The sequence below is a fragment of the Mirounga leonina genome, unplaced genomic scaffold (genome assembly GCF_011800145.1).
Source record: "Mirounga leonina isolate KUSES-001 unplaced genomic scaffold, KU_Mleo_1.0 Mir_179, whole genome shotgun sequence".
In the NCBI taxonomy this organism is placed as follows: Eukaryota; Metazoa; Chordata; class Mammalia; order Carnivora; family Phocidae; genus Mirounga; species Mirounga leonina.
This window is the reverse complement of record NW_023270466.1, coordinates 770,585-798,316: the sequence shown is the minus strand read 5'-3', so window position 1 is coordinate 798,316 and position 27,732 is coordinate 770,585.

Sequence of the window (27,732 nt, the reverse complement as noted above, 5' to 3'; positions counted from 1 at the left end):
GAGTGATGAAAATATGAACAAAGACGACCAAGTGTTGAGCATGTTTGGGCAATGACAGCTACATCCTGAGTTTAGCCTGGTCAACAGCAACTGTATGACATACCCCAATTTGAGATGATAACATTAAAAAATGTAATCTTAGAATCAAAGGAATATTTATTACTTGCCTCCTGCAGTAGATTCTAAGGTTCCAGAAGGCCTGAAGTACTTCTTTCATGTTGTACAATTCTAGCATACTGTACACATTGAAAACTGAATATAAACAATATAATAGATATTGAGTCCGATGCGGGACTCAATCCCGGGACTCCAGGATCATGACCTGAGCCGAAGGCAGTCGCTTAACCAACTGAGCCACCCAGGCGCCCTGTGCTTTTTTTTTTTTTTTTTTAAAACCACTTAAAAATGTAAAATCCATTCCCAACTGATGAGCTATATAGAAAGAGGCAGTGCCAAATATGGCCTGTGACTATGGTTTGCTGCCCTTGATCTAAACTTTCTTCATTTAATCTATTTTATTTCTGCACTTACAGTGCACATTACTAATGTGTTTCCAGGGTTTAGAAAGATAAGAAACCCAAATTTAGATTTCTTGGATAAAATTTAGGGTACTGTCAATTACTATATTTGAGAAAGTAAACTGTGCTTCAGAGATAGTTTAGCAATTTCCAGAAAACTACAAAGAAAATAAAAGAGAGAGTAATTTTTTCCCCTTGGTCTGTGAAACAAATCAAAGACTTTTATGAACTTGTGCACATGTTAGGAAACAAGGAAGTTTGTATTTTTTTATTAGAAAATATGAATTCTTCAAAGGTGCATCTGTTAGTCTCATAGGTATTCACATTGATTAAGATTTCTTATTAACATACAATCATCTCCAAATGTTTCCACTTAATTGCTTTTTATTTCAGTTAAGTACCAATGTTCTTTATTCTCACACGCAGTTTAATTAGCATGGAAGGTCACTGAGAGGTGTTAAGGCACAAACTTGCCCAGAGGAAGTAGTTGATGCCTGGCTGGCTTCTAATTATAGAGCATCCTAAAACTGCACAGTAAAGGGGAGTTTGGAGGGGAGAACAATAATGAGAGAACAAAAAAATGAACAAGAAGCATCCCTGTGCACAGGAAGACCAAATGCTGAGCTCCTTTTCTTATGTTCAGGTCACAGCTGCATATATTACCAGTAGGACATAAAATACAATATACAGTAGCTTATAGATCATTTAACAACATTTGTTAAACATCCATTATGTACAAACATTGGGGTGGATGCTTAGAGGGACTATTAAGATGTTGAGTAAAATGCTGTTGAGAAACATACAGAGTCAAATATGTAATGATTAAATATCATAATTGCATGTGAAATTGAGAGTATGTTATTCCTTATTTGTTAAACAAATTTTCATTGCTAATGGTATTTTTTATTTTACTGAATTCTTGCCAAAATTACATTAGAATCAGGCTATTTGGCCACATAATCCATAGTATTAACCATACGTAGATATCCCTAGAAATGGTGTCCTCAGCCAGTAACAATGTACTCCTGTATGTAGGTTGGGTCTGTCTTGAAACTATTTATTAAAATCCAGTAATAAATCAGAGGGTAGCTATAAGTGCTACAAAATTATTTTTTAATTTCATCAAGTAATTTAATGCACACTTTGCTGTAAACAAGAGGTGCCTTAATAGCATTAAAATAGAATTCAGTGTATAACACTTTAGTTTAGCTACAACTTTTCACAATGACACCTAAGAGATAAATCCAGGTATCCCTGTACTTTATATTAGTGCATTTCAATATGATAACTCTTCCAAAAGCAAACCTTCGACGAGCGTGGATGGTAATAGCATATAACATTTGCAGAACACCTGTTATGTGCCAGGCAAAGTTTCAGGAGCTTACTAAGCATTATCCAGTTTAATGCTATACCAGTCCTAAGAGGAAAGTACTGTTGTTATCGCCACTTTACAGATAAGGAAGCCAAGGCAAAGAAAAGGTGACTTGGCTGGGTCATGCTCGGAAGTGGGAGAGTTGGGCATTAAATCTAGTCCATATGATTCCAGCATCTTCTGCTGGTAATTCAGCCTTCATGTTGGCGTGTATATATCATAAAATATGGAGTGGTACGACTGATTCATCTCTCCACAGCATAAGTGAGTAAACAGCATTACATGTTCATTGTGTACATTTAACAAGGATTTCTTTGGTGAGGAAAATTTAGCTGATATTTCTTTGCTCCTCACTTCACCTTCCTGGGCCTCAGTTCCTTCACATATGAAATGTGGGGATTGGGGCTAGACTCAGTTTCAATAGTCTTTTTTATTTTAAAGTATTTTTTTTAAGTGTAAAATCATGACTCTTATACAAATACAAAATGAACACTTGTCAGAGAATCTATTTAACTCATTAAGTAATGAGAGAACCAGTAAGATGTTAGAACTGGTTCAATGAATTTGAATTACCACACTTTTATTGTTGAATCAGGAATGTGGAAATTAATTTACAAAAAGATACAAAACTGTCCTTTTTTAGGGGAGAGTGGATCAGTTGTTCCTCCTGGACAGAATTTACAGGTCTGGGGATATGGGTCTTTTGCAGTGTTCTCAGCTATCTCCAAATTACAAAGTAGATCACAGACAAGGAAAGGCCCAGAGTCCCCAGAGAATCAGATAACTCAGAGGGTGTGTTAGACAACACCTTGTTTTTAACTGAAGATGCCCAGTGATTTTTCGGTCCAATTCAGTGGCTGTCACAATTTCCCCCCACACCTCAAACCAAGTCCTGTGGGAAGTCTGACCTTTGTTTGCTTTGATGGAAGAAGTGAGAGGTCCATGAGCTCCTGTCAGTTTGCCTCAATCACTCACCCAAATTCCAAAAAGTTTCCCAGCAACTGCCCTTGAGGCAGCTTGTAGGGCTGTGGCGGCTGTATGATCTCTCTAGCTTCCACAGCTAACATTCTGCAATTGCCGGATTCTCCTTTTTGGAGGCAAAAGCCTGAGCTGTCAGAGATAAATGCATTTTGCTCTCAGCTCACAGTGGCTGTGCATTCGGTCCCTATGAAACCAGAAGCATCCTTCTGGGTCTGGAGGCTGGGATTCCATCCGATTAATTCTCAGAGATTCTCCTAGGCTCAAAAGCTTGAAATATGCAGAAAATGTTATGTCTGGTACAAAGTCTCTCTGAAGGCTGTGTCTGTTAAACCCCAGGATAATCTTCAGCGAGGACCTGGAAGCCCTTCCTTCCCTCCCAAGGGGCCTATGACCGTAGGGCATTCGTAACACTATTAGATATGTGTGGACATTCAGTGGATATTTCATTAACAGAGTTCCCAGGTATGGACATATGAAGGGGCTGGTCTGGCAGGGTTGTTTAATTAGACTGGAAAAGTCCATAATGAGTTATAACTAATTTGCAGGCAACTCTGTGAGACCAAGGCTATGTTGAAGGGCTTCGTGTTGACACAAATTTAAATGAACATATGCTGTGTTTCCTCTACGGGCATCATTATTGGAAATATTTTCGACCAAGAGGCCTAGATAAAGGGTACAAAGTGGGTTGCTATTTTCTTTCACCATTTCATCTCTATATCAATGCTATTTTAAATATCCCCAGAAGGAAATTTCCCCATAGACTGATTTGGGGGTGTGGTTGAGGTTATATACTTTATAACTATGCCACGTCTCTTCCAAATTTCCTGCAGTTTGTAACTCTCTTCTGATCACTTTTCTTTCTCACCAAACCAGCAGCACCTGCTATGCATCTGCCTTTCTTCCTTTATGTAGGTTCTACCTATTCTATTAATATACTTAAATTTAATTAAAATATGTTTATTGAGCAAGTAATAGAACAAAGCTGACATCTTTATAAGAAAAATCAATTGTGTCACTTCAAGAACATATTCGTTATTGACTCCTGTTTTTTTAAAAATTCTTTTCTATTCCTTGCCAGTAAACCCACCTATTTTTAATATACATAGTGCAGATGCAACTCCATTGTGATTTTTTTTCTCATAAGTATCATAAACATTTTTCCTGTTGCTATATAGCATTCATAATTGTCTTTGTTCTTATTTTCTATTTACATGAATGAGTTTTATTATAACAGACACAGATACATTGTAAATTTAATAAAATATGATCCAGGAAGGTACAAAAGAAACATTAAAAATCATTTGAAACCCCACCAACTAGGGATAATAATTGCTATTTCAATAAACATTCTTTTATTCACCTTTTTTTTAGATTGTTACTGAAACATTTTATTGGATTAACTCTGGACTTTTTAAAATTTAATTTAATTTTATTATGTTATGTTAATCACCATACATTACATCATTAGTTTTTGATGTAGTGATCCATGATTCATTGTTTGTGTATAACACCCAGTGCTCCATTTTATGCATTATCTATAACACATAGCTTTCAATGTGTAATTTTACATAAATGGGTTCACATATACATACAGATATACAGACAGGACCCAACCCTTTTGTTTCCTCAGTAATAGGACCCAGACCTTTTTTCCATGTCAGTGAATATAGAAATGCATCACCACTTTAGGTGCCTGGTAAGTATTGTATTATAAGTCTTTACCCCACCTTTTATCCAGATTCCTCTTGCCATATAGATGGAGCGGTTCCAGATTTCTGCTGGTATAAATAACACCGCAACACTCTTCTGGGATTATTTCCTTGCCATAAATTTCAAGTACTACGATTATTACATGAAATCTCTGTTAAACTTTAACACATATTTTAAAAACTGTTCTTTTCAAAGTTGTAACATCTTACACCTATCACCAGTGTGACTGTCTTTCTGCACCCTCCCTGAACCCTGGGTTTTAGTCCTTCTTGTAAAGTTTTAGTGTTATGGGAGAAGCTGGATATAATGTCTTTGCATTTTTAAATTTACATTTCCTTGATTACCTGGGTGTTTGAATACTTTTTTATATATATACTTATATAGAGAGAATATATACATATATTCTCATTCTTTGTATTTCTTCTTTTATGACATAACTATTTATATCCTTTGTCCAGATTTCTACTAAAGTGATCATCTTTTTCTAAGTGTTCCTTAAAAAGTATCTAAACCTTATTACATTAAAGGAGTTACCTCATTTTTATTCAGAATCCCTTAGCTTTTATGCTAAAACATGTTATGTGTTTATGCAGTTTTTGGTTGGTGTTTTAGCTAGGGCTCTTCATATATTTAATGTTTACACAGTCAAATTTATCAGTGTTTTCCTTTATTGTTTTTAGTGTTTGTGTCACAGGTGGAAAGGCCTTTCTCTAGATTATAAAAATATTTTCTCCTCTCTCACTGTGTCTCTCTGTCAAATAAATAAAATCTTTAAAAACAATTTTTCTCCCTTATGCTTCTGATAACTGGTATTTTGTTATTTTTTAATATTCAAATTGATATATATAGTGTTTGTTTTGGCATACAGTAGAATGTGAAAATCTAAAAGTTTTCACCTGAAGCATAGCCATTTTGTTTGTCTCCATAGAACACTGGAAAAATAAAGACAGGTGGATATTCAGGCATTATTTGGACTGAAAAATATGATTACATTTGTAGATGATTCCAGATTTGAGTAGAATATGCCAAAGGAAATTGACGGCCAACATCATCACTGAGATTGTGAGCATAATTTTACCTGGTAGTGGGGACTCTATTAGTATATAATATTTATTATATTAGGTATATATGCTCATGAATAGAGAAATAGAAGAGATCAAATTTAGATATCATAAAATGTTGATGAGATTGATGAAATGCAGAGCATGTTTTATATGGAATGTAATAACTATTTTGGCAGTACAGGGAAGAGGTGAGCAACCACAGACAGAAGGATTCAGAGGGTAAAATATAAGTTTGTAAGTTTCATAGAGCATCGCACCAAGCGAGGCATAAATTCCATCTTCATTCAAAATATATGAACTGTGAGGGCGATAAGAGGATTGGCCTTATGAGTAGGACTCTGAGGAATTGAAATGTTAACAGACAATAAGTTAGCAGAATGCCTCAGGCAATTACAATTAATGAGAAAACAGGGTGGAGATGAACTTCATTGAAGATGGGACCAAGGGATTATAAAATCATAAAGGCACATTGTGTTAGTGGACCAGGCTGCTAGATGGCTTTATATCAGGGGCAAGCCTTCTGAGAAAAATAGAGAAAGCACCTCCATGTCAAACTCCAAGACCCTGGTTAGCACCACAGGGAGATAGAAGTGAACACAGGTAATTAGAAATGAGACCTTTATTTCACACTGAATTTTAATTTATTCTCACATCTATTCTCTTTCATTGATCTGTCTGCCTGTTCCTGTACTCTCTCAATTGTTGTAACTTTATAGTATATTTTAATGTCCAAACTATCACAAGCTTGTTTTTTACCCATCTTTTCCAGAATTTTACTAAGTGGTTTCTTATGCTTATTTTACATTTGCATTTTAGAATCTCTTTGTCAAGGATCCCCTCCTCCTTAAAACATCTGTCACTAGCACTTGCCACCTTAGTTCTAGTCATGAATGGGTAGTTGAACTAGGGTAGCAAACAACCTCCAAATCTCAGGGGGTTAGCACAACAAAAGTTCATTTCTTACTCCGAGGGTACGTCCCATGTGGGTTGGTGTGAGTGGGGCAGGGGAAAGGATTTGCTCCACAGAGTTGCTCAGGCACCAGGCCGACTGTGGCTCCAACACTTCATAGCTACACTGCCTCAGCCCCCTGGCCACCGGAGTGGACGGAGAGCAGCTGGAGGACTATGGGAGCTACAGAGATACGTGTTTTCCCCACTCATTGTCTAGAATGCCACTGTCCAACAGACCTTTCCATGATAGTGGACACGTTCTGTAATCTGCACTAATACAGTAGCTGTTAGCCATTTGTAACTAATGAAATGTGAGCATTTGAAATGTGGTTAATATGACTGAGGAACTGAATTTTAAGTTTCGGGGAAAAATAAGTTAACTATATGTTATATAATGTCATGTGGCTAGTAGCTATGACATGGGACAGCACAGGTCTAGAACCAGTCACCTAGTCCTGCCTAAGTACAGGAGAGTTGAGTGTATAAAGGAGTATATGAAATGCTCTGTGAAAATTACTGTCTCTGTCTTCAATCACAAAGCAAAACACCACCAGACGCACACACGCACACACACACTCCCACTGGGAATTTCATTGTGACCATAGCAAAATCATATTTTAATCTTTTAAATATAGGGTATTCCTTTTCAAGAACAAGGTATAACTTTCCATCTGTTCTGATATTCTTTTGTTTCAAACCATTTTGCTTCTTGATTTTTCTTCATATATAAATCCTATATATTTCTTTTAGGACTAACTTTTGAGTGAGACAGACTAGCATTAGAATTTTAGCTCTGCAACTTACCTTAAACTAATGTAACCTCACTTGTGGTAAAATAATTATGTAAATTCTTTAAGTGTCAGTTCCCTCACCAATAAAATTAGAATAACAGCACCTACCTACCCCATACTGTCACTGCCACTAATATTATTACCACTATTATTCCTCGTCCTATTGCTATTCCTTTAATGATAATAATAATTATTATTTTATTATTATGTAACAAGCTCTTAGTATTATTTAGTTTACACAAGAACCAAATGAGGTTAATGCATTTAAATCTGATAAGAATGAGGTTAGCAAAGTGACTGGTCCTTGTTAAATACACAGGATATTTAGCTCTTGTTGTTACTGTCAACATCATCATTATCTCATTATCAAATTATTATCATACCATCATCATCATCATTATCAACTGTGGTTGCCTTTTTTTTTTTAAGTTTATTTTTTTAGTAATTTTTACACCCAAAGTGGAGCCCAAACTCATGACCCTGAAACCAAGAGTCACATGCTGTTCTGACTGCGCCAGCCAAGAACTCCCTGTGGTTGCCTTTTTTAATATCTCTTTCACCCTACCCCATTTTAAATGAACAGGTTTGGTTGGGATTGTGCCCACCTCCAACTCCAAAGGTGGTTAATTCCATCCCACTGGTACAATGATAGGTTCTGGAGGCTATATGAACTAAGCCAAAGCCAATTAATACATGGAATACCCTTCATCATAATGACTTGTTGGAAGGTGTGTGGCCTAAGGTTAGCCAATGAGAGAGAAATCCAGGACTTTCACTTAGCAGTTAGATGAGAGATGATCTTTCCTGCAGGACATAAAAGAAAAGGGGAGACTAACAGAAATAGCATATTTGTTAACACTGTGCCGTCACATTGAACTGAGCATATAAAGCCTGCTCTACCTCTGGACATTTTGGATATGTGGGTCAACAAATTCTCATTATTATTTAAAGTTTTTTTTTTCCTTTCACCTACTATTAAATTCTGATTGAAATAATGATCCTTCTCATAACTAAGTGGGTATTTTCAATATGTTGGGAAGCTATATAGTGATTATGTAATCTTTTTGTAATTGGGCATCTTATCAAATTCTGTTTGTATTACTTTTTTGGGTGCTTCCTTAGGGGGTTTCTATGCATATAATAATGTAATTTGAAAATAATATATCCTTGTGTTCTCTTTTCTAAAATTAAATAATTTTTTCTTTCTTAACTAATTGTATTGGCTAGCAATTGTAGAAACATGTAAAGTGATGATGATGAAAGCTAACATCCTTCCCTTATTTTTGCTGTTAATGGCTCTTTTTTTGACGTATATCAACTTGAAAAAATATCCTTATTTTCCTATTTGTTAGATTTTTTATAGCAAATAGCAGATCCAGCAAAAATGTAATTCCTTCAAAGATGACTAATTAGAAAATAATGACAAAGAAACATATGAAAACTCCTATAGCATAAAGGCAGCAGAGTAAGATATAAAGGGAACTCCATCACAGAACTTAAAATGAATTAGAAGCAGTAAAAGGATCTATACGGCAGAAATCTAAATCAGCCAAGTGGGAACAAGCTTAAGAAAATCTGAAAGAAAAGCAGGAAGAAGATAAAGAAATACAAGACATTTCAGAGGAAATTATAGATTATAAGGAACAAAATGCAGAAATCCAACTTGTATATTTGGTGTGTCTGAAAAAGAAAACAATGACCAATGGTGAACCAAAACTAATTTCAAAAATAGAAAAGGTGTTGGTTTAATGAAAGAATGAATCTTCAGATAAAAATGCTTACAATTTCTATAAGAAATAAAGATAACATAAACAAGAAAAATAAACCTTGTGGAATGGGATGTTGAAATTTTATTCAAAAGATAAAGAAATTTCTGTCATTCTGATTTACTTTGTTCCACTGCTCCTGAATCGGTTGGCAATTTTGGTAATGATTTGACTTGGAATGAGGCCCCAAAGCTTTTGAGCTTTTCATTTTGTGCTTGAGCCTTTCAGTCACCTCTGGTATGCAGCTGCAAATTACATTCATTTCCAGACTCCACCCTTCAGCTGAAAACCCAATTGTGAGGAATAAAACAGGGCACAGGCTGTCTGCTGTGGGTTTTTTTCTTCTTCCCTCCCTGTCTTAACTACCAACTGAGATGGGGGTTGGAAGAAACTCCTAGTTGGTTTTTCTCCATCAGTTTTGCAGCCTCTGCACAGCAATGGGCTCTGCCCCATCCCACCTGCAATTGAGAGGATCTCTGCCCTGGGGTCTGAAGGCATGCAGGTAAATGTGAAACATATAAAGGACTTCCTTCCTCAATTTGTGGCCTGCTCCACTGCTCTCTACAACAAAGCGAGAAAGATCTGAGATGTTTCTGGAGTTCGTTCCCCATTTGATCTAATTTGTATAGCAGTAAGCCAGTGATTTCTAAGGTTGTAGCAGGAGGATGGGAGCATTAAAAGTTTCTGCATGAATATATTTTCCCTTACTTCTCCTAGAGGGCATGAGAAGATATTTTATAAATACATATTTATACTTATAAGTAGTTTCCTTGCATCTTAGTCCTTAAGCCTATCATAAATTACATCCTTTTAATTTTTTCCCCTTGGTCCAATACCTAATAAAGACTCTGGACAGAATCTTCAATGTGCTCTTCCCTCTGATGTACCTCTCACCATGTTTCTATAGTCCTATCATGATATACTCTACATAGTGGATGGCAAATATTATAATGCTCTGTGTTCCCATTCGATCTGAAGAAGATATACACCGTTTCAAAGCATATATGAACAGCTCTAGCACAGGGCATCAGTCAGTGCCATGTCAGGAAAACAGAATCTACACCAGGTAGTTTATTCAGTGGACTTTAATGTGGGGAATTAGTAACAAAAGTGTTAGAATCGATGAAAGAGCCAACAGGGGGGATTAGCAACTGCAGGGAATTGCTCTCACTGCTAGAGATGGGAAGACAAAGAGAAGAAGGGGTGTTGTCCTGGTCAGTGCCAGAGGGAGCTCACCCCTGGGGAGCTGGAAACACCACGGGGCACTGCTCAGGGGAAGCAGGGGCTATGGAGGAGACGCAGCCTCCACTGGTAGATTGCCCAGAGCAGAGAGGAAAAGAAAGGGAGAAATACCCTGGCATTTTCTTTCTCCCTTGCGTATATCTCCTGCAAGTGCCTGCCATTGGCTGAACCCAGTAGAAAATGTGATTTCTTGGTATCAGTCCCCTAGAGTTCAGACCAAAGCAGGGGAAGGCAGAGAATGGATCCAAGGGCAAAGAGGCAAATGTGACACACAGAAATGAGTTGTGCAAACACAAAGGCTCACCAGAAACTTGAGGAAAATTAAAAATGAAAGACCAAGTCTTGCTGTGATCAAGGGGCTGGAGTATTACACCTGGTGAGTATGGGCAAAGTGGAGAAGATGCTTCTTTCATGAAGCTACCCCACCCTGTCTTTGAAGCTTGAAATCCCTGATTTCATAGGAAGTGAAACTTTGGCTCCTCAGATACCAAGCAGAGGAGCACTGACTGCTGGGAGAGAGAACACCCCTCTCCTTTCCGTTCTTTCTGTTCCTTTCTTCCTGGAAGAACTGGTCTCTATTACTCAATGAACATTTTCTAGACTCCAGAGATAAAAACTTGCATTAAACAAAGTTCACACTGTCAAGTAGCACACAACTTACTGGCACATTAATGTCACTAGTTTGAGCTAAAATACACTTTATAAACTTTATAAAGAGGAAGGAATATCTGATGCAGGGGCATTTTGGCTGAGTCCTGAAGAGCGAATAGGAGTTGATCATTAAGGGAAGAGTAGATACTAGGAAGCAGGAAGACTCAGGTATCATCAGAGAATGCTGAGGAATTCAGGGGGCCTAACATGTATATAGGAGAGGAAGAAAATCTAAACTGTGTTGATGCTGCACTGGCCCTTCCATGACCTACTGCTCAAAGGCACACACATAACACAAACTCAAGAAAGACATTATTTTCAGTTCCCATACATTTTCCAAATGAACCTAGACACCACCTCAGAATCCTTCTCAACACAGAGCTGCTGACATCTGTTAGTAATTGGTCAGTGATTGTATTGTGCAATAAAACACTCTGTTCTCCTTATACCAGTTTGGAATTGATGGATAGTGTGTTTTATATGGTGAGGGGAATAGATAAATAATAGAGGGGACAAAGGGTGATGATGAAGCAGGGGGAAAGGACACAGGAGAGGAAAACTGACAGCACTGATATCTCACAATTCAATGTGTGGCCTTACAACAGCCCTGTGATCAAAACAAAGATGATGTATTTCTTGTATGGCTGCAACTGGACTTCAGGTAGTGAACTTCCCGTTGGCTGTGTACCTTCTTAGATGATCCTTTCGAAGTTATGTCTGAGTCTGTGAGCGCTGGCCTGGGGGAAATAGCTGCCTGAAAAGTTGGTATGATATTCTAGATTTTTCCATTCTGAGGAATATGACTGGGTGGGAATATCTATAGCAAAATGGGGTGACTTAGATATATTCTGGGTTTCTTCCTACTCTTCCAACTGCCCCTTCTTGGGCTCCTTTGCTGCCCCATTTTCTTGCAGGTTTCTAAATGTTAATATACTCCAATGAAGCAAATTGGAGTAGTACTTTTGCACAGTAAAGAGAACAGGTTGAATTTTAGGGTGAATTTTCTTAATTGCAAGTGGATTTTCTCCTGGGATATAAAACTGCAGAAACTTTGGGCTGTGGCTTAGCTTGAGGTTTGCAGTGCTTTTGTGCTTACATATAGTTCTACATTAGTAAATCAGCATCTTGGAACTGATAATATTAGACAGATATAATGAATAAAATACCTCAAGTAACACATTTAGTACTGTTTTTTTTCAGGAGCTTTAATGTATTTTTATGTTAACTGGAAATTAGCTGAAAAATTCTTACAGCTATTATTACAAGAAAAATGACTTATTGCCACCCCATGTATTTCCAGCTGATTTCTAGCAGCTTCTAGTGCTAAACAAAGATGCCTAAAGAACGTTAATGAGAACAAGGAAATTCTAAATGTATAGCGATAACTATTTTATGAGCCATCCACTCCTTCCTCTAGTGTTATGTAGAATTTCCCCAGGTGTCTTGTACTTCTCAGAGGTTGAAATTTCTGTTAACTGTTATTTTCCCACATGAGGGCATCAGTGCTCTAAGCAGTTTTGGAATTCACCCTCTGAAGTTTGACTTTAAGAGCTCTAGTTGGAGAAAATGAAAACACTTTACAAGCCTCATACATCTTAGACTACATAAAATTAACATTTGGTTTATCTTTCTGGGCAAGTCATTCATTCTTTTCTTTCATTCATTTGTCAGTGTAATTGTACCTTCTTACATGGGGGAGGAAAAGATGACACACCTGTGACATTGCCACTCCCCATGCCAATTTATGCCTTCACGGTCAACCGGGATCTATTAGTTTCTGTTCTATTAAACTGACTTCTAGAATTGAACCAAACAGTAATACTGTAACACATACCTATTTGCAATGAAAATTAATCCATTTAAAAAAAACTCAATGTGTCTGTAGGTTCGTATTCCACAGATTTATTTTCACAACCTAGGATGCTGCCATCACACATTGCCCTTGGGCTAATTCTAAATTTCACATTTTGGGTTGTGGGTAGTTCAAGGTAATAGTGTAGATAAAACTAATATAGATAGGTCCCAGGTATATTACTCTGAGTCTAGTTATTGGCATAAGGACTAGAGTTTGTCAATGAGAACTTTCAATGGCTTGACTTTTCCTTACCAATTAAGAATAAATTAATCACCTCAGCATTGAGATCATCCACAATAAGCCTTATCTCTGCCTATTCCATTCACGGATGGCAAATGAGTTCCAAAAGAACTGATCATTCACACACTACTCACAGCACAGGGCAAAGGTATCTGCACTTTATTGCCTTTTCTCATTCTGTCCATTCTGCCTGAAATAGCATCCTTAGCCCCCATCTGCATCTATAGAATCCATGCTCCCTTTTGAGGCCCACCATGATGGATCCCAGACCCCTCTGACTCTCACTCTGATTTCACCTTGTCCATCCCTCAGAGTGTGATCTCTAACAAGAATGCCAGTAGCATATTTGGCACATTGTCTTTGATTGATTGCCACTAATTGGCCCCATTATCCACAAATGTATCTGATGTCCCTTAACATCTTATTGCAGAAATGATATTGGACCCATCTTTTTGTTCCCTTAGAGCAGAAGTACTTTGCCTTTCACTCAAAAGGGTAGAACAAGGATATCCCTTCAGATATTTTTGTGAGGTCTTTCTTTTGCCTCTTCTGTGAGTTTGCCTCCCCCTATCCACCCAACATTTTATGTGTGATGTGGCTCTATAACCTTTAACATCCTATCTGACGGTCACAGTTGGCAGATTTTGCTTGGGGTGAATGGTGTAGACTCAGCTTGCTCAGCCCTGAGTTCTGAGCCCCCTTCCATCTAATTCCTTCTTTTGACATTTCTCTTGTGTGGCTGTTGTAGAGATGAAGCAGGTGGGGTTCACCAATTTTACTTTACAGATGGGAAGTCAAGTTCAGGGAGGTTACATAGCAGGTCTAGTGCCAAGAGGGAGCAGAGGAGGAATGGAACAAAGAATATAGTTGCAGGCATCAGAAACTACATCTCTGGGCTTTACTGATACTGGAGAGTTTTGAACCCTTGATTTTTCTCCTCTCTTTGCTGGGATAGAGTTTTCCCTTTTCATCTAGAAATATGACAGTGGTTTTATTTTTTTTTTTTACTACAAGATAATAAAAATAGCAAAGTAAGGCTTCTGAAATCACTGAAGTTCTTTAATACACACACAGCTTATAACTATAATAATGAGTCCTTCCCTTTATAACTTTGTAGTTCAGTTATTCAGTTATTGTGCACTTAGCTGGTGCCAGCTCCCAAATGTCCTTGACTGCAGGAAGCTTACATTACCAAGTCAACTTTTATGAATTCTAAATCTAACCTTTTCCAGAATGTTTTTTTCTAGGTAAAGTAAGTTACTCAGAGTCCTGGAAGAACAGCTCTTTGAACAGCTCTTTTCTATTTGGGAAAAAAAAAAAAAGGCATACACACATGTATACACAAATCACACATATATGTATGTATATATATGTACACACGTACATATACAAATTGCACATGTGTATATATATATACAGTACGTATACAATATATATGTATATGTTATGTGTGTACATACATATATACACATATGTATGTATGAGATTTATGTATGTATATGTATACTGTATATATTATGTATAAGTACTATTTTGAAAAAAAGTAGCATTGAAAATTAGTTTTAATTTCTTATTAAAAATAATAAATATAGATGGTTGAGCCAACCTAATCATTTACCATTTCTACTAGTTAGGGCCCGAGACTGGCTGTTCTGTTCAATATTTTAATTTCAACCACCTTTTGTGTGGCATAAAAGCCTTCCTCAGTTCTATCTCAGCTTCATACATTTTCTGACTTAATGTGACTGGGTTTTCTAAGAACTTTTCTTCCTTCTTTTTGAAGTTCTTTCAAAGATTTTGAAAAATGCTCTAGTCTATTCAGGAATAATCATGCATGAAGATGAGCTGTCTTTGTTCTATGGCTGAACAACTTCCCTTCTTGGAACACCTCAAGGGGAATATATTTAACTGATGCCATCATTGGCTTGTCTTGTTTCTCTTCATCTTCCTCACTCTCCTGGTGAGTGCATGAGTCTGAGTATTTCCCAGATATCCTGGTTGTATTATTTCCCTGTAATTGCATGTGAATCTTTAAAAGTGGCCAAAACAGGAAACAACATATAACAGCCAAATGTTATGTGTGTGGTCTTCATTGTATCCTGCTATTTTCTTCTTTATTTTCCCAATTGATTCTTTAGCTGAGCTAGAATTTAGATCTGTCAGCAAACAATGAGCTTCAAGAATTCCAAGGTCACAGGCAAAAAATTCATCTTCAGTAGAAAATAACAAAGATGTATTTTGTAATTCCAGAACCCTGGTTGTTAGATGGTGGAAGTTGTGTTGGAGGGGTACCTACAGCTTGGGGTTAGGTTTACACTGGTCAAACCAAATAATAAAGGAAATTCTCAATACAGCACATGCAAAATTATTTCCATCTTTGCCTTAATTACCATTCTAAATGGGTTCTTAATATGAATTGTTACAATACTTCCCATCTCTTTCCTCTTTGTTCTGTCTTTGAGACCTGGCCTTTAGGTCATATGGTTTTCTTTTCTGTACTTTGCTTGTCTGACCTATTTGTTATAATGAACTGATGTCTTCAACATAATTCACTTTTAAAGGATATGTCTCATTTCCTTCTCCATCTCACTGCTCACTTGTTTCATAATTTCATTACCAAATTTACTGCTGTTTTGGTTTTCCCAAGCCATTACATACATATACATACATACATATGTATGTATGTATATATATATTCTGAACCTAATGTGTTCTCTCTCTCTTCCTGAACTTTTTTCTTGTTTTCATTCCTTCTCTTTTTTATTTTCTTCACTTTCTTCCCTTACCTGGCCATCCTTATAGGACCACAGTCCAAAGGTCTCTTGCATGGAGGTAGTGCTCCATCTATCTACCCAACTATTGGTCTCTAAAACCTTTGAAACAGGAATAAGAAAAAAAATCACTGTTTCCATAATTAACAATAATATTATGATCTTCAAAAACCTCAAGTACTCAAGGAGCTTAAAGACTCAGGGGGGTCCTTGAATCAATAGGCAATAGAGGAAAAAAAATATTTATATACCTATGACAGGTTGGGTTTTTGAAGAAAATGCATTATTCAGCTCTTATTAATGACACTAGTGAATTCATTTCTTAACTTTGGCCAGGAGGTCCCCTCTCACTACATAAAGATTAGGAAATATTAGTTTATATCACCAGAGGCAGTTGGAGGTTCATCTATAACTGTCTTAGGCACAACTTCTTATCCAATATGATTTGTTTCCACAAGATTGAAGGCAGGCCACAGAAGATATTTTCTACAGATAATGATTATAGGGGGCAAGGAAAGTATGGATGCTATATCACGAACCATGCTATTGAGAGTATCTCCTGGTTAGTAGCACTATGTTTGATGAAAAACGCTGTGTACTAAGAGTTTATGAAGAATCTACCATGGCTAGTCACTATGTCAAGGACTGGAAGTACATCTGTGTGTCAATCAGGATGGGCGGATTTAGGCAACAGTAACAAATAACCTCAAAAGCTCAGTAGCATAAACCAACATAGGTTTATTTGTTGTTCATTCTGTGTGTCCATCATGGACCAATGGAGGGCCCTGCTCATTGTAGTCTCTCATGCTGACTGACCATCTTGAGTCATCAGATAACCACCATCTTGAGTGTTGCCATCTACCAAAGGAAAAATTGAATCAAACCAGCAACTAAATACTCTGTCCTAAAAGTGACTCCCGTTATTCCTATTGATGATTCACTGATCAAATGGTCACACAGGCCCACTCCACACACAAGGTGTCAGGAAGTACAATCCCATCACATGCCCAGAAGGGCAAGTAAATGGACATATTTGGTGAATAGCATTAGTAACTATCACAAGTTGTAAAAATATAGATCTTGTTCAGCTCTCAGCAAGTTTATAGTCAGCAGTGTGTGGAATGGTAAGGGGAAGGGGAGGGAAAGTGGTGGGAAATAGACTCAGACACGTGTACAAAAAATACAGAGCAGTATGATAAAGGAAATAAAATGTCTAATGGACATTTTAGAGGATCATTAAAGGCTTCCTAGACAAGTCTGAGAGCTGAGGAGGAGTATGAGTCAGGCTAGTGGCAAAGTCTAATACATTCAATCCTCTCGACAACCTTAAAATGTAGGAATGAATAATCCTCTTTTATAAGCAGTGAAATCGAGGCCCAGACAGATCATGCAGAATGAGCTCAGAGTAGATTCTAAGTCCAGCTCCCTCCAAAGCCCCTGCTTTTAAAAACTCAGCTAGATCTGAAGAAGGAGACTTTCCCGGTAGACTTTTGGAAAGAAAAAGGAATAGCAGTTATGTTTTACTTCAAAGAAACCAGGTTAAAAATATTTCAGAAGAACACCTGTGATCTCAATCTAGGTTAATTTTGCATTGCAGAAATTATAACACAATTCCAAAATACTAATTGCTACATGAGGCATTACATCTATCTTGGGGGGAATAATCCAGTGGTGCTAATTAAAGAGTATATTTCTCTAAAAGCAATCATTGAGGCTTGGAATGAAACAAAACAATTCTGGGATTTTACTGTTCATAAACCTAAGCGAATGAATACAACAATGGTTTATTTATGTAGTGCTGAAACTGTACGCTACACAGCACCTTACAAGGCTGGGGATAGACTGAGTATAAATACACGAACCTGACTGTTTATTTCTTCAGTTGGCTATGGGTTACTAGTGTTTAGAAAAGGATAGTGTCACCAAAAAAAATTTACACAGAAAGGTTGATTCAAGTCTCCATATGCAGGAGTTTATGAACACAGAAAGCTCCGTACATCAATAAATGTATCCACCCCCCAAACAGCACTAAAAGAATGCTGGGTTGTGCAAGCAGGCCATAAAATCAAGGCAACACACAATTAAGGGTAAAAAGTGTTATATATCCTCCAACACCTAAGAGGGCAGCCACATAGCAACTTCTAAAACATGGCATTTGAAATAGCAGACAACGCTGGAAGGAATGCATCATTTGTAGCAGTTTGGGAGGAGGGGTGGAGAAGAAAACAATATCTCTTCATTTTAATATTTTAAGAAATGTATAAAATCTTTTGTTTTTGAAGGTTTCTGACAGTATTAAGAGCAATTTTATTGCTTCTACATTGTTACCTACATTTTCACAGATCAGTTTCTTCTTTTCATTTCTCTTTGCAAATCTTCAGAGCCAGCCAGCCCAGAAGTGGGGCATCTGCTCAGTGCTTTGAGGCCTGAAGAGGATGCCTGTGTTGCCATTCAGATATTAGAACTGGCAGCTTCAACTAAAGACCCCAAAGTCCCCTGAGTCTCTGCAGAGGCAACCACCTATTGATTTCCTAATTTTTCACCACCAGAAGGCATGGATTTCCTGTTTTACTAATTATATACTTAATTTGAAATCAGAAAAGGGCAATGGGTAATGCATATTGTGTGTGGGTTAACCTTCTTCAGTTAACCTTCTCAGGTCCCTCTTCATGGTGAATATAAGGATAGAAAATTAAAGAGTACACAGAGGGAAGCAATTTCTATCCCCCAGAACAACCAAGAAAAGACTCTGATGAGCTTTGGGAAGGAGCACAGAGGCCTTTCTTTCTTCCTTTGAGTTTTGGGATTTGACCCTGATGGAATGTTTATGATTCCAGGACCTTTGCTCTGATCTCTGCCCAGAGCTTCAGGATGGAACTGAATTGTTCTCTTATGGAATCATGGAAGCATTAGGGTAGCATTAGGAATCAACGTTACTCTCTGGATCTAGAAATTGATTTTACAGTTGAATACTACGTCTTCAGCTAGGAGAATACGTTCATAGTATGAAAGGAGTATTTTAATCTGAATTGGGGGAGAAACAGTATTATTTGTCCTAAGAATGAGATTATTATATAGGATCCCATATAATTTCTGGGTAAAATGTCAGAACTATTAAAATCAAGGAGGAGGCTGAACACATGCCTGCACTCAGACGTTTTCTTTTTGGGTTTTGTGAGTGAAAGAGAATGAAACAAGTTTTATTCCATTGGGTAATTTGAATATTTCCTTTTTTTAAAAAAAAGATTTATTTATTTATTTGAGAGAGAGAGAATGAGAGAGAGTACATGAGAGGGGGGAGGGTTAGAGGGAGAAGCAGACTCCCCGCCGAGCAGGGAGCCCGACGCGGGACTCGATCCCGGGACTCCAGGATCATGACCTGAGCCGAAGGCAGTCGCTTAACCGACTGAGCCACCCAGGCGCCCTGAATATTTCCTATTTAAAGGGAAAGGAAATTGTGCAGAGGTCATGTTTTCTAAGTTTTAGGGTTTCAGGGGCATTGTTTGAATATACTCAAGACTATGATAAAGGAATCATTTTCATGACTGCCATCTTACTACCTTTTCTTGCCATACTTTCAGACTCATTTTGTACTTGTTACTATTTTTGACTTAAGTCATTAGTTTCATGTAAAGTGAAACTAGAGTAAACTTTTTAATTTACTTGTGCTCCAAGAATTACCTGTCCCATTTTCCTTTCAATTTGGCTTTCTGTGGTTTTGGACCACAGAATTTGGCTATTACTTCAGAATTGGATCAGGCATTCAAGCTTTGAAACTTCCAACAAATTTACAGAACACAGCTCAACCAAATGTCATAAGATGTAAGTTTGAAAACTTTCAAGACTTTCCCACTCATTTCTCTTTCTCATTGGCACTACTTCCTTTAATAGCTATCCAGATTGATCTCCTTAACACATCATTAAGCTGGCCACCTGCCAGGGTTTGGGTCATCTAGGGACACATTAGTCCCTCACTCTCTTCTTTACTGGGATCTGCTGTCACTGGTCATGGATGAGACACATGAGAGTTTAGCACCGGTACTGGATTTGTGCCTACATGCAAGATTATTGTGCCTAGTTAGGGGGATTTTTGTTCCAGAATTCTTCCATGTTGCCTAAAGGGTATCTTTAAAAAAAAAAATTGACTCAATTCTGTTTAAATAGGTATTTAGATATTGATGTCTCTCAGTTTTCTATGCCAAAACAAATAAATTTAGTGGTTTAAAAAATAGAAATTTATTATCTTACAGTTCTGAAGGTCAGAAGTCTGGCATGGGTATCACTGAACTAAAATTCAAGGTGTTTGTAGGGCTATATTACTTTCCTTAAGGCTCTGGGTAGGATCACTTCTGTGCCTTATCCAGTTTCTAGAGGCTTCTGTATTCCTGGACTTGTGGCCCCTTCTTCCATCTTCAAAGCCAGCACTGGCAAGTTGAATCCTTCTCACATCATATCACATCACTCTGACCTCTCTTCTGCTTCCTTCCACTTTTAAGGACCTTGTGATTCCATTTGGTTCATATAAATAATCCAGGATTATCTTCCTACGTTGAGATCAGCTCATTAACAACTGTAATTCCATCTGCAAACTAAAACTCCTTTTGCCATATAAGATAAGACATGCAAAGTTCCCAGGGATTAGGATGTAGACTGTTTAGGGGAATATTTTCTTGTCTACCACATCCAGCTAGGTTTTTTTTTTTCCAGATTAAAAATAGTAAATTAAAACATAGACACTAAAAGGCACATAAATAATTAGCATACAGTTCAATGAATTTTCACAAAATAAATATACCCATGTAACTTTTTTTTTTTTTAAAGATTTTATTTATTTATTTGACAGACACAGTGAGAGAGGGAACACAAGCAGGGGGAGTGGGAGAGAGAGAAGCAGGCTTCCCGCCGAGCAGGAAGCCCGATGCGGGGCTCGATCCCAGGACCCTGGGATCATGACCTGAGCCGAAGGCAGACGCTTAACGACTGAGCCACCCAGGTGCCCCCCCATGTAACTTTTTAACAAGGACTCAGATCAAGAAACAGAACATCTCTGTCTTCCCAGAGGTCTCTCTTGAGTGCTCTTCAAGCCACCTCTCTCAGGGATAACTACTCTTTTGATTTTTAACACCATGGATTAGTTTCATCTATTTTAATAACAGCTTTATTAAGATATAATTCACAGGCCATATGATTTACAAATTTAAAGTATACAATTTGGGAGCCTGGGTGGCTCAGATGGTCAGATGGTTAAGCGTCTGCCTTTGGCTCAGGTCATGATCCCAGGGTCCTGGGATCAAGTCCCGCATCGGGCTCCCTTCTCAGTGTAGAGCCTGCTTCTCCCTCTCCCTCTGCCATTCCCTCTGCTTGTGCTCTTCTGTCTATCTCTCTGTCAAATAAATAAATAAAATCTTTTAAAAAAATAAAATATACAATTCAATGGCTTTAAGTATATTCAAAGAGTTCCATCTATTTTAGAACATTTTCATTATTCAAAAAAAAAAAACCCAAAAACCCCATACTCTTTAAACATTACACCTAAACATCCTCTTCTGTTCCTATCCTCTGGCCCTAGGTAACCATTAATCTATTCTCTGTCTCTATAGATTTACCTTTTCTGGACATTTCATATAAAAGGAATCATACAATATGTGTTCTTTTGTGACTGGCTTCCTTCGTTCAGCATGTTTTCAAGGTTCATCCATGTTATAGCATGTATCAGTGCTTCATTTCTTTTTATTGCTTCATAATATTTCACTGTATGAATATATCACATTTTATTTATGTATTCATTTGCAAATGAATGTTTGTGTTGTTTCCATATTTTATGAATTTTGGATTTTATGAATAATGCTGCTGTAAATATTCAGGTACAAGTATTTGTGCAGACATATATTTACATTTCTCTTGGGCATATTCCTAGGAGTAGAATTGCTAGATCTTATGGTAACATGTTTGAGGAACTACCAAACTGTTTTCCAAAGCAGGGGCACCATTTTACATTCTCATGGACAGTATATAAGAATTCCGATTTCTCCACATCCTTGTCCACACTTGCTATTGTCTGTCTTTTCAGTTATAGCCATCTTGTTGGGTGTGAAATGGTATCTCATTGTGGTTTTGATTTATATTTCCTTGATATCTAATGATGCTAAACATCTTTTCAAGTTCTTATTGGCCATTTGTGTATATCTTCTTTGGAGAATTATCTGTTCAGACACTTTGACCACTTTTTATTTGGATTGTCTTTTTATTACTGAGTTGTAATAATTCATTATGTATTCTAGATACAAGTTGCTTGTGCTTTTGATATCACACATAAAAACTGCCTAATCCAAGATCATGAATATTTATGCATATATTTTGATCTTTAATCCATTTTGATATAAGTTTTACATATGCTATGAGGTAGGAGTCCAAATTTATTCTTTTGTATGTGGATATCTAGTTGTCCTAGTACCATTTGTTGAAAAAACAATTCCCAAATCACCCATTTTTAATGAACTCATCTAGTATGTACATTTTTTGCTGGCTTCCTTCTTTCAAAATTGTATTGTGAGATTTATCCATATCTTTGCATGTAGTTTCTTTATTCTCATGGGCCTCTAGCATTCTGCTACATGAATATATCATATTTTATTCATCCAGTCTACCTTTATTGGCCAATTGGGTAGTGTCTAGTTTGGGGCTATTATGAGTAGTACTGACACGAACATTCTAACATGTCTTTTAGTGAGTATCTGGACACATTTCCATTTGGATTTTTGGGTACTTGAAATCTTATACTCGAGCTTTAGCATAAGGACAATTATTGGTTATCACATACTACAAAAGAAAATCTTGGCGATTCAACTAGAAATTTTGCAACTTAATCATTAGTCTGAAATCTGTCTTATCCTAAAGAGGTGTTTTATGCCTTATGCCATCCACATTATAGAGCTTTCTTGGAGAATATCTAGGTTTGGTATAGCAGCAAAGAAGAATAATGAAGAGCTGATGGTGGGCCTGCCTTGTTAGAATTTTTTCCAACAAATACTCTTTTGAGTCCCTGTGTATTCAAAGTTTTGTACCAGGCACTATAAAGATGCCAATGTAGGTGATAGACATGTTAACATATTAATAGGAAATTATTACATGGCTTGATGAATTCTCTGGTATTCAGTGTGCAGTTGGCATGAAAAGTATGATAACCTTGCCCAGAATCCTGGGAGTCAGTGCAAGTTCCCAGAAGAAGTGGTGAATGAACTAAGCTGAGATTTGAATGACGGGTAGGATTCCTCATGTAAGGGGTGCTGGTTGCTCGAGTCAGAAAATGATGCCTACTCTCTAAACTAGATAGACACATCCCATGCCATGGATGAGGTGAATCATGGGTAAGTTTGCTGTTTTCTTAGCTGGGTAGATCATTAGCATTCCTCTGTTACTGATAGGTTTACTTCAAAGCTGCCTGGAATCTTAGAAAGATAGAGGCTCTTGGCTTTAAAAGTTTGCTTTTTGGCTCCCTAACCTTTACTTACTCAGAGAGCCAAGAGGAGGAAAAGACAAGGACTTGAAGAAACAGAGAAAAAGAAGAGACAGCGAAAAAAGAGGTTAAAAAAACCTTGACAATTTGGTTTTCCTTTGCACGCACATGGACTCTGTGTATTTTACTTTATGAATTTAATAACCTTATTCTGATAAGGGATCCATAGTCATCAGTAGACTGCCAAAGAGGTCCACAGCATGAAAAGGTTAAAAACCCCTAGCTTAAAATACAGATCCAAGACCTAATTATGCTAATAGAGTCAAATGCATTATTTCTGTTTAAAGTAAGCTATCCCTGAAAACTGGTAATGAGCGTGAGTTGATATACAAGATCAATTCTTCCATACCACTGTCGGAAAAGACCATAAGCAGGACTGATGCCAATGGATTTCTACCACTGGAAGCAACTGGCATAGAGGAGCTGCTCAGTGAGGGAATGTATCAGTGGTTAGGTTTACTTCCGGGTAACGAAGTCTTGAAACACTACATTATCATGGGTCTGCAGTCCCTTTGTAATAACTCTTATATGAACTCCAGTTCCTCTGAGTCATAGTTTAATTTTCTTCTCTTCAGGTGAAACTAAACCCTGAATAGGGAATCGATTTTTTTTTTTTTTCCTTATAAGGTTGCATAGTAACCTCTATCCTGATTTCTCTGAAAACTATAATCTATAAACTTCTAATCAGTATAAATCCAGTTTCATCAAGAAATTACCTGGACAAAAGAAAGTGGATGTGGGCAGATACAAAATCTGCCAGTTGCATTTTTCCAAGATCATCATCTTCTCCTTTAAGCAGATGTCAAATTGGAGCCTTTCAGCAGGATTACCAGGGAGTCTCTGACACAGGAAGTTTGTTTTTGTGTATCACATTAGGAAATCAAATTAGCTTTTTCCTGTTACTTTTAATCAAAATATACAGATTCTGATTATTGAACATAATTACTTGCTTAGCATACACTTTGCTTTGAGTTGCTGATTACTGCTGAAAACCAAACAAAACCTGGAGCTCAATCAGGAGGACTCCATAAGAGTCAAGCTGCCTCAGGGCTGCATTTTGGTGACCAACCTATCTTAGAGAAGGGAGTCAATTCTGTGCTTTGGCTTTGATAAAAGAATTAGTTACACTGTTGTCCTGACAAAAAAAGAGCTTAATTATGGAAAGGAGTAGTCTTCCTTTGAACTTTTTAGATTTTTGAGAATAATACTTCTTTATCTAGACCAGGGATAGGCAGACTACAACCTATGGGCCAAATGTGGCCCCCCATCTGTTTTTATAGATAAAGTTTTATTGGAGCACAGCCCCTCCCATTTGTTTACATAGTGTTTGTGGCAGCTTTTGCACAACAACCGTAGAGTTGAGTAGTTGAGATAGACCATATGGCCCACAAACCCTAAAATATTTACTATTTGGTTCTTCTAACAGAAAAACTTTGCTGACTTCTGGCCTAGACTACAGAATGTCTTTTGTATTCATTTGCTTATGAGAAAAGAATGTTTAACAGCTTAAGAAAATCGTTAGTATTCAGTGGTTCCAATTCTGGTCTGATTTGCTCAAGAACTCTTGAGGCCATTTGATACTTCCAATTGCCCCCCTGTAACTCATAACAGACTACCTATAAGCTATCTGAGATTAGGGACAGTTGTGCTAGGCAAGCCTCTGTCTATATAGAAGAAGCATGAATTAACCAAAAACACAAACTAAAAATATGGTACAAAGTCCAGAGTCGGACTCACAACCTGTGGGTATCGTAGGAAAGCTACTCACTTGTTGTCCTTTCAAATATATATTCTTTTACCATTTTTTTCAGTATGTATTTATCAGAGAGATTGAGTGCTGTGTGGTGGAATAGGGAAACAGGACAACCCCATTAAGAATCTTGACAGCGGTACTTAAATTTTGTTGAGAATATGACTGAATAACTTGGTAAAACACCAGTATCATTATGTATATTTTTGTGTTTGTGCCATTGTACAAATAGAAAATTAATGTGACATGGAAAGTACCCCTTGGCATATCTAATAAATAAAATAAAACACAATATGTAAAATATATTGAGGAAGATAAAGTGAATCAGCCTATTTGCAGATTTTAGGGAAAGCCAGCAGGTTAAAAAAGAAAGTATTCTCTAAAAGTCAGAATTGAGGATTTGGGGCTCTAAAGAAATCTTTAATGATGAGGTCAGACAGGATCCGACAGAGAAAACAAATTTAGGCTGACAGGAAGAAGGACATGTGAGCACCTGTAAAGCTAGGAAGGGGGCAGAATTGGAATAATTTATTACCATGACATGCTATACTGTTTAAGTTCTCTTTGGGTTTGGTATGTCTTCTGATACACAAACAACAGGTGATGTGGGCTTTCATATAGCTCTGCTTTCTGCAGCTTATCAGAAACTTTAGTGAGAATTGGCATAGGAGTAGAGGTTATAGAGATATGGCATAGGAGGAAAACGATTCAGTTGGCATCTGAAAACAGTGTAAGGGATATTACTGTATGCTTATGCTTTGTTAAAAGAATATCACTATCTGCTGCATCCAATCAACTGACATTTACCTATTAAATGCCTACTATTGCCAGATCCTGCGTGGGTACAGAATACAGGTGGAAATACAGAAATGGAAGAAAAAAAAAAATCTGCTCCCTGCCCCTTTGGCACCAGTAGTGGGAGAGAAGGCTTAGTTACAGGAGGCATGATGACAGGATGTGTGATCAGTGCTATTTTTGTTACAGGAGAGCATTATGCTAAGGGTGCTTGGATTAGGGGTACCTGAGGTAGCTCTAAGAGTTTGGTATGGAGGGTGATCAGGGGAGTCTTTCTAAAGAAACTATGAAATGAATCTTGAAGGGTAAACAGAAATAAGTCAGGGGGGCTCGGGGAGGAGAGGCAGCCCTAGTATGTATGCACTTTAGACATGTAAAGGAGTTAATGCCCCAGGGGCAATTCTTAACCAACAGAAGATGAGAATTGGTGGATAAATTCTCTTCACTGTAGACCTCTGGGTAGAGAAATCTGGGAGGCTTCTCAGGAGGTACCAGTGAATTGAGTTCCTTAGCTCACAGCAGTAACTGTAATAAGGCACCATACGCTGGCTTTTCTTCTTCCCTCTCTCACACTTTCTGCTCACCCACTCTTCTTCCCTTCCAAGCACAGCAAACAGCTGTCTGAAGGCACTGAGACCAGAGGTAGCACTATGTACCCCCAAACTTCCAGGAAATCACTGTGGCTAGAGAGCAGGTACCTGTGGATAAAATGAGAGGTCAGCTGTTGAGACAAGCAAGGGCTGGATTAGAAAAGGCCTCTGTGCCATGCTAAGGGGTTGGAGCTTTATTCTGAAGGCAGGGGTCAGGGGAGCTGTGGAATTTTTAGCCACAGAGTGACATGATAGCATTCCTATTTAAGCACTTTTGCCCTAATTAAATGCTATATATAACATGCCCTACACAACCTTGTCCACCAGTTGTAAAGTTTGCTAGCGAAAGCTCCATGTGTCTCAGGACGACTCTGCTAGTACACCTTCCATCATTCTATATAAAACACACTTGGAAAATGCAATTTAAAACATTTTAATAACTTTACAATAGTAAAGGAAATATATACTCATAATAGCAAATTTAGGAAATAAAGAAAGCAAAGCAATAAAATTAAAATTAGCCATAATCCTATTGCTAGCAGGCATATTGTTAAAATGTTGATATAGTGTTAATGTTTCAATATATTTTTCTCCAGTTCTTAATTTATATATGCATATTTTGTGTTACACACTGTATTGCATATCAAATTTGTATCTTTTTTTCATTTAACATTATGCATGAACACTTCCTGAGGACATTAAATATTTTTGAAGGCATAAACACAAAATAGTCCATTATATGGATGTGCCATAATTTAATGAATCTCCAATTGTTGGACATCAGTTCACTTCCAATTGTATGCCATTATAAATAATGAGGCATTATTTCCTTGTGCCTTAAATCTTTGCATTTATGAGTATATCCTTTGGAAATGCTTTCTGGAAGGCTCAAAGTAGTAATGTTGAATACCTTCTTGGGTAAGGCAAGACCCAAATAAGTAAATTAATTAGAAGCTTTAGAATCTAAGAATATAAGCTTAGGAATTTTTAGAATATACTTAATATGTATTATTGATACAAATTAATCAATGGGAAAGTTTACTTGTTCATACTTCCAATGATTTTATTGTACAGAACTACTTTGTCACCTTTTCAATATTGTGAATATTATTATTCTTTGAAAATCTTGATTATTTAAAAGTTGAAAATTTTAGTCTAATTAAAATTTA